The 8,461-nt window shown below is 51.7% G+C and overlaps 1 non-coding gene across 1 annotated transcript; it reads right to left on the minus strand.

Moving 5' to 3' along the window:
• Positions 1-5,739: 5,739 nt before the first annotated feature.
• Positions 5,740-5,812, minus strand: TRNAK-UUU. Its single transcript has one exon. It is a non-coding gene; the product is annotated as a tRNA-Lys (tRNA).
• Between the last annotated feature and the right edge of the window lie 2,649 nt (positions 5,813-8,461).

The following is an 8,461-nucleotide window of genomic DNA, read 5'->3' on the forward strand; positions in this document are numbered from 1 at the left end:
GCGGGCTCTTGTTCTATTACGGGCTGGATTTTCATGATCTAGCCCAAAACTTCATCCTCAACATCTCGGAGTTTATCGTCGTATGCGAGGCTTTTCTCCGCATCAGGCCCCACTTCGGCCTATGGCTAAAGATCTTCAACGTGAAGCCGAAGATAGTGGTCGGCCAGCAGGCGGAGTGTGGCGGCGCCAAGGTGGGCAAGATACCCAGCGTCACCTGGCTTGAAGGCTGCTTTGCGGAGACCGTGAAGGGGTGGCAATCGGGGTGGTTCTACATCACCGAGCCGCGCGACGCCAACTGGGTGGCGGCCCCCGAATTCTGGTCCAGTATCACTGTGCGGCTCACTTCGTGGAAGAGGAAGGGCCTAGCCTGGGGCGCATCCGCAGAGCTGATCGGACTCCAGAACTGCGTCAAGAATATGATAACCAAGAATATCAAGCTTGTCAACGTGGTCCAGGTCATGCTATTTCGCTGGGTTCTCCCGTGTCAAAGACGGGCATTCAACCTGTGGGAGTTCGACGTGGCCCAACACCAGACACTGCAAGAGCTCTTTGACACGACGCACAAAGACGTCTGGAAGGCCGAGCCGGGACCCCTTCTTCTTGTACCGCTAGTGGTCTTGGATGAAGAACCACAAGAGCAACCTGAGGTAGTCGAGGAGGATCCACAAGAGCAAGATGGAGGTTAAAATGAGACAGGTGGTAATACTTCTTTGGAATTGCCGCTTGCACTACGCAGAGAGACTAGGACTAATGTTGGAAAGCCTCCGGTCCGGTATGGGTATGAGCATGACATTGTTCAAGTCCAGCGAAGTCCCTCCTCGCACCTCTGAGGACCGCGGACTCAGCGCCAAGCGCCAGGCCAACGCGGTAAGCATTCTACATCTCGCAAGATGTGCCTTTCCTCAGTGTATTCATGGGAGAAACTTAGGCCATTGTGCTGATTTAATAGGAATATGTGGCGACGGCGGAGCGGATCGACTGTCCGGCTCCGTTGCCTGAGGACCCAGTAGACGAACTCCTGATGGAGATGCTGGTTCCGACACCCTATGAGGTGCCGGAGAAGAAGGCCAAGAAGAAGGCCACAGGGACCAGAAGAAGTTCCCGGCGCAACGTGGTGCCGGACTCATCGTCCAAAGACACTGGGGCGCACTCCTCTACAACGAGGAGGAGGAGGAGGAAAACCCTCTTCCCAAAACAAGGGGGAGAAGAACAGGAAGGCCACCCCTTCCGGGGAGGCCGAAGGGTCCAAGAAGGGACGGCATCCGGACAGTCGACAATTTGGTTCTTTTTAGTTAGGAACCGGGTCCAGAATTTCCCGGCTGACTCTCCGGGTTGTTGGGTTATGTGACTTAAGTCATCAGCATCTGGTGGTCGCACGTAAGTGCCCTAGAAGTTATCAAGGAATACGTCTTCCAGATCCTCCCAACTGCCAATGGAGCTTGCTGGCAGGCTATTAAGCTAATGCCTAGCCGTCCTTTGAGCTTAAGTGGTAGGTACTTTATGGCATGTAAGTCATCGCCGTGGGCCATGTGGATGTGGAGAAGAAAGTCTTCAATCCATATCGTGGGGTCTGTTGTGCCATCGTATGATTCAATATTTGTGGGTTTAAACCCTTCTGGGAATTCGTGATCCATAACTTCATCGGCGAAGCATAGGGGGTGTGTGGCGCCTCTATGTCGGGCTACATCACAGCATAGTTCAAATGAGTCCGGTCTATTGTATTCGGCCCGGCCGGAATTTAGATTATTGTATCCGGCGTGACGGTCATCATCGCGTCTTGTGGCGCGTCCCCGTGATTCGTAGATCGATCTTGACTGTCCTGCTTTGTTTTCCAGTACTTCTCGCGGGTCCTTCGTATAGCCCCGGACCTTGGTGTTATCGTTTGATTAGCGGCGGGGTGCGGTCTGGACTTCGGGCTGGTACGCCGTCTTGTCGCGACTGCGGGGTGTCCGGTTAGCCGCATCATGCGCTGGTAGTGTGGGCTTTAAGGCCTTCTCCTCAAGTTGAGGTAGCAGCCTACGCTTTGGGTAGCTTTTGCTAGGGCTCTCGAGTCCGTATTCCTCGGCGGCTAGGACATCAGTCCATCTGTCAGTTAGCAGATCTTTATCAGCTTGAAGTTGTTGCTACTTTTTCTTCAGGCTTTTTGCAGTGGCTATAAGCCGGCGTTTGAAGCGCTCCTGCTCGACGGGATCCTCCGGCGCGATGAATTCTTCATCGCCAAGGCTCACTTCGTCTTTGGAGAGATGCATGTAATTATCATCCTCTGATTCTCCATAAGCTGCCTGTTCTTTAGGGCTAGCTTGCCCATCCTCTTGCTCAGCCATATCGAAGCCTGGCTGGGCAGGATTGTCTTCATCTTCGGCACCATCCGGATTATTATCTCTTGTGCTGGCATCACTGTTTTTGCTGTGGCGGGGCTTAGAGCGGCGCCGATGACGCCGGTGTCTAGATTGCTTCCCCAAGGGGTTATCTTTCGTTGCCTCACCGCCATTGTTTTCTTTAGGGGTGTCCACCATATAAATATCATATGATGAGGTGGCGGTCCAGCGCCCTGTAGGCGGTTGTTCCCGTTCTTCTCCTGCATCGTCGTCCATGCCGTCGATGTCTTTGGAGTCAAAGTTAAGCACGTCGGTTAAATCATCGACAGTGGCTATAAAGTGGGTGGTGGGTGGGGGACGAATTTCTTCATTGTCCGCTCCTCACTCGAGCCGCACATAGTTCGGCCAAGAGTCTCCTGACAAGGACAGAGACCATAATGAGTTCAGCACATCACCCAGGGGTGAGTGGTGAAAGATATCCGCGGCAGTGGACTCCATGACGGGTGCCCAATCTAATTCGATAGGCACGGACGCACGCGGTTCGGATTCTGCAGCCGGAGACGAGTTCGGGGGTCCGATAACGCCACTCTCACAGGAGGTGGGATCAGTGTTCGGCTCCGACGCTGATGAGTGTGCGGCCTCCGTGGCGGGGTCCATCCACCCGTCCTCGAAAGGCACGATCTGCTCTGGATTGATTCCCGGCGCCAGCGCGGGTGCGATCTCCCGAATACTGTCCGATGACAAATCAAAGTCATGTCCGTCGTGACTGTTCGGCGCACCTGTCATGGGCTCGAATCTGTCAAAGATCAAGTCTCCGCGGATGTCGGCAGTATAGTTTAAGCTTCCAAATCTAACCTGATGGCCAGGGGCGTAGCTGTAGATCTGCTCTAGATGGCCAAGCGAGTTGGCACGCAGTACGAAGCCGCCGAATACGAAGATCTGTCCAGGAAGGAAAACCTCCCCCTGGACCGCATCATTGAAGATGATCGAGGGAGCCATCAAGCCTTATCGTGACGGTACAGTGGAAATCTCAATGAAAGCACCAATGTCGGTGTCAAAACCGGCGGATCTCGGGTAGGGGGTCCCGAACTGTGCGTCTAAGGCTAATGGTAAAAGGAGGCAGGGGACACGATGTTTACCCAGGTTCGGTCCCTCTCGATGGAGGTAATACCCTACTTCCTGCTTGATTGATCTTGATGATATGAGTATTACAAGAGTTGATCTACCACGAGATCGTAGAGGCTAAACCCTAGAAGCTAGCCTATGATTATGATTATCATTGTCCTACGGACTAAACCCTCTGGTTTATATAGACACCGGAGGGAGCTAGGGTTACACAGAGTCGGTTACAGAGAATGAAATCTACACATCCGAATATCCAAGCTTGCCTTCCACGCAAAGGAGAGTCCCATACGGACACGGGACGAAGTCTTCAATCTTGTATCTTCATAGTCCAATAGTCCTGCCAAAGCATATAGTCCGGCTGTCCGAGGACCCCTTAATCCAAGACTCCCTCACAGAGCACGTGTCGCATGCGGAAAACAGCATTTCTGATCATCTGTCAAAGTGCGCTGCACAAAAACTCCCTCTAGAACCAGGGACTTTTGTTCTCCATCTGACTCAACCCTCCGTATCCCCGGAAACAATGGCCAGAAAGAGGAGGAAACTGGACTCCAACAAGCCTCTCTGGGTAGAACTTCTCGAAGCCCCCGGCAGAGGGCTTGGCGGGAATGACTTCCCTACGATAGGTGAGCTGCACCCTCCCGCTGAACTACCCGTTTTTGCGGTTGAGGCATGTGCTCACGTGAACGAGGAGGTGCCGCTGGTCCTTGTTGTCGAGCCTCGGGCTCCAACTTGGGCATGACACATAGTCCATTTCCTCCAAACAGGAGAACTTCCTGAAGAGCAAGAAGAAGCTGAAAGAGTAGCCCGAAGGGCCAGTATGTATCAGTTCATTGATGACACGCTATACAGAAGAAGGCCCAACGGTGTGAAATTGAAGTGCATTTGCCAGGAAGAAGGAAAGGAACTGTTGATAGAGATACACAGTGTGGCTCCCATATTGGATCAAGGGCCCTGGTTGGAAAAGCTTTCCGACAACGTTTCTACTGGCCCGCGGCCCTCCAAGATGCAATTGAACTAGTCATCAAGTGTGAAGCCTGCCAGTTCCACTCCAAGAATATCCATCAGCCTGCTCCAGCTCTCCAAACGATCCCTTTGTCATGGCCATTTTTGGTCTAGGGGCTCAACATCTTGGGCCCCTTCCCCCGTACTACCGGGGGCTTTGAATTATTGTACATTGCAATCGAAAAGTTTACAAAGTGGCCGGAAGTGGAGCCCATGAGGAAGGTGACCGCACGGTCAGCTATCAAGTTCTTGAAACGATTGGTGTGTCGTTTCAGAGTATCCGCCAGAATCATCACTGATAATGGCACCCAATTCACAAGTCGCACCTTCATGCAATATGTTCATGCCCTCGGAAGCAAGGTCCCATTTGCCTCTGTTTCCCATCCCAGAACCAACGGACAAGCTGAGAGGGTGAACGCTGAGTGCTGCGAGGACTCAAGACAAGAACATATGATAAGCTGCAGAAGTGTGGCAGGCAATGGATCCACGAGCTGTCGGTGGTTCTTTCGTCCCTCTGTATGACACCAAATCGACCTACCGGCCAGACTCCCTTCTCCCTAGTCTATGGGGCAGAAGCAGTGATCCCCACAGAACTCATATACGGATCACCTCGAGTAATTTCCAACGATGAAGTAGCGCAAGAACAGCACCACCGTGACGATGTTGTGCTACTTGAGAAGAACCGTCTCCGGGCTGCTACGTGTGCTGCATGCTACTAGCAAGCCCTGCGTCGCTATCACAGCCGCAGGGTTCATGCCCGGAGCTTTGAGGAAGGCGACATTGTCCTTAGGCGTGTTCAGTCCGCCAAGGGTGCAAACAAGTTGACGCCGAAGTGGGAAGACCCTTACCGGGTAGTACAAGTCACCAGACCCGGCGCAGTCCGTATGGAGATCGGAGATGCCACAGTTGCAAAACTCATGAAACATTGAGCATCTTCGTAATTCTACCCAGAAGGCGCGGCTGTCGGGCCCTGACCTACAGCCACCCTTTTCTACAAGCCTTGCCGATGTTGCATATAACCCTTTGTACAAAGCCAGGAGCAGATCCTGAGCAACAGATAAATAAACGAAGCGCTGGGGGCCCCAACAAAAAAACACATGCATGCATGAATAAGCATATCATGAGCATCGGTTGATCATGTAGATAAGATCGCGTATAGTTCTGTTTTCATCTGCACTAAGCTGCAGGGTTCCTGCCGCGGACTTGGTCCCAATGAGAAGAAATGGAGACGAGCCTGTGCTCTTTGAAGGCTACTATGCATCCTTACGAATACAAGAGTGGTTTTTTTTTGTTTTGGGTATAGCAGGACTTGAACCTGTGACCATTAGGTTAAAAGCCCAATGCTCTACCAACTGAGCTATACACCCGATTTTACGAGAAGGCTTGGTGCCCCGACGAGCCAAACATATAAGTTCCTTCTTATCCATACATGTTTTGTAAAGTGAAAACTTGTGCATATGAAAACCTCGTCACCTTCGAAACATGGGTGCTCCCATCCTTTGTCCCAAACGTTGCTCCAGTCAAGGTGGTTGCAGTGGCCTTTGACGGAGAAGGTTCAACGAGGAGCTGGTCCCTTTTTATAGTTTTGTGCCGGCAGATCTAGCCCCGCGGTAGCAAACTAAAGGCACCGGAAAGATAGCTTGCGGGAGAAAACTTGTTTACTTAAATGTATAGAGGCATCTCACCTTTGCATGGACATGTTACATGCACAAGTACCCGGCAAGGCTTGTCTTTTTTTTCATTAATATGCTGATAAGCAAGTACAGATCTTACAGAGGACAAACATGGACAAAGAAGATTACATAATTTAGACTAAAGTTTGGCAAATGCCTACACATTTTAGACTGAAAAATTAAGTGCCCCGTGAGGGAGTCCTGGATTAGGGGGTATCCGGACAGCCAGACTGTGTACAACGTCCGGACTATTGAAGCATGAAGATACAAGACTTAAGACTTCGGCCCGTGTCCGGATGGGACTCTCCTTTGCGTGGAAGGCAAGCTTGGCGATCCGGATATTACATTTCCTTCCTTGTAACCGACTCCATGTAAACCCTAGCCCTCTCCGGTGTCTATATAAACCGGAGAGGGTGGTCCTTAGAAGGCCGATCACAATTACAATCATGCCATCATAGGCTAGCTCTTAGGGTTTAGCCTCTACGATCTCGTGGTAGATCTACTCTTGTACTGTCCATATCATCAATATTAATCAAGCAGGAAGTAGGGTGTTACCTCCATCGAGAGGGCCCAAACCTGGGTAAACATCCGTGTCCCTTGCTTCATGTTACCATCAGCCTTGACACACAGATCGGGACCCCCTACCCGAGATCCGCCGATTTTGACACCGACATTGCTGCTTTCATTGAGAGTTCCTCTATGTCGTCGCCGCAAGGCTCGATGGCTCGTCTCATCATCAAGGACGACATCACCTCGGAGGGAGCTCTGGCTGTAGGCCAGACGCTCCGACTCGGCGGCTTTATCATGACCGCCCCATCGGCGGTAGCACCGACGATGGCCTCTCGGGTCATCAATCATAACCTTCGCGTAAGTTCAGAATTTGCCGAACAGATGGATCCAATGGAGCTCTCCTCCCTTAATGAACTCTTGGATCGCATCGCCACTCTGGGAGTTGCTACGAACTATGACCGGATTGGGCTTAAACCCGATCGAAGGGACATCAGGTCCCCGACGGTCACCCATGAGATAGCGATAGTGGAGGAACCACACGCGGATTGTCCCTCAACTTTGAGGACGAATTATGTTCGGATTGTCGAACTCCTTGAGCCGAAAACCTGCTCAAAGGAAAACATGACCCAGGTCCCGGACTTAGAATCGGGCATTGGGCCGAAGAAATTGGGCAGCACTCCGGATTCTGGGCTGTTAATCTCGGAACCGTCCGCGCCCTTGGGCGTTAGATCGGATCAAAATCCAGATTCTGCTAACAACACCTACTTGGACTTAAACTGTCTCTCCCACATCATGCAAGAGCCCCAGGAAACCGTACATCACTATTGGGCCAGATTCCTCGCGCTTAACAAGGTCAAGGACTGCCGCGAGGAGAACATGGTCTCGCTCTTCTGCAAAAACTGCACGGACGAAGGACTCCTCAATGCTATAAACTGCCGCGACATAGTACGCTTCGCGGACTTGGCAATCATAGTACGGAAGTACTATGCGATGGAGAGCGCGTGGAAAACCCAAACAGAATTTTGGGATAGTACCGCTCTCACCAAGACCTTTGCCCAAACTAAACGGACAAACTCTCATAAGTCGTCTGATCCAATCCCCAAGAAACCAAAACCCATCCCAGGGTGGGGATCCGTATTGGAAGAATGGCTCGACGGGCCATGTAAGCTCCACAACACTCCGGATACAATACCAACTCATTGTCTTAGGGCATGTTGGATACTCCGGCAGGTGGCGAAAAGTGGCGAGGATCTTCTTGTAGGCCATAAAGCGGAACAGCATCCTGCCAGCGAACACGATACGGTACTAACAGTCTTCGAGACTTTTGCCTCGAACAATAGGCGCAAGCAAGCTCGTCGAAGCTCCGCTGAAATTTACCATGTGGCAAAAATAAACCCTTGGAACGACACTGCTATAACTTTCAATGCCAGTGATGAACCTCGATTCCAGACTGTCCGGGCACCGGCCGCTTTGGTCCTTATCCCAATCGTGGACGGCTTTCGGCTCGCCACAGTACTCATGGACAGCGGAAGCGGATTAAACTTGATCTATGAGGAAACACTCGACAAGATGGAGATTGATAAAGGCCGCATTGAGCAAAGCGGCACCACCTTCAGGGGAATCATCCCTACTCAGGAAGCGCGGTGTGCGGGAAAAATCACACTCGATGTGGTATTCGGCACCCCGGAAAATTATAGGTCCGAAGAAATCACATTCCAAGTGGCTCCCTTTAGCAGCGGATACCACGCCCTTCTAGGGCGGGACGCGTTTACAAGCTTTCAAGTTGTACCTCATTAAGGGTACATGAAGCTTAAAATGCCTGGACCCAACGGA

The sequence above is a fragment of the Triticum dicoccoides genome, chromosome 5B, assembly GCF_002162155.2.
Source record: "Triticum dicoccoides isolate Atlit2015 ecotype Zavitan chromosome 5B, WEW_v2.0, whole genome shotgun sequence".
Lineage (NCBI taxonomy): Eukaryota > Viridiplantae > Streptophyta > Magnoliopsida > Poales > Poaceae > Triticum > Triticum dicoccoides.